This window comes from Eurypyga helias, unplaced genomic scaffold (genome assembly GCF_000690775.1).
Source record: "Eurypyga helias isolate BGI_N326 unplaced genomic scaffold, ASM69077v1 scaffold18900, whole genome shotgun sequence".
NCBI classification, from domain to species: Eukaryota; Metazoa; Chordata; class Aves; order Eurypygiformes; family Eurypygidae; genus Eurypyga; species Eurypyga helias.
This window is the reverse complement of record NW_010226478.1, coordinates 23,880-24,118: the sequence shown is the minus strand read 5'-3', so window position 1 is coordinate 24,118 and position 239 is coordinate 23,880.

The window sequence follows — 239 nt, the reverse complement described above, 5'->3', positions numbered from 1 at the left end:
GTCCCTTCCCGGAAGGAAGGCCGCCGTGCGCCTCCTGGCACTGGAAGCGGAAGGGTGTTATCCCGGCGGGATGCCGACGGGCTCCGCGCGGTACCGGAGCCCAGCGGAAGGCACTTACACCTAACCCCGCCAAGGCTCTGACCTCCGGCAGCCATCCGGCCGCTGGCCCTGCTCCCGCCGGCAAACACGCAAGGAAAAAACAAGGCTGGGGAGGGTGGGGGAGGGGGGGCACGGGGGGG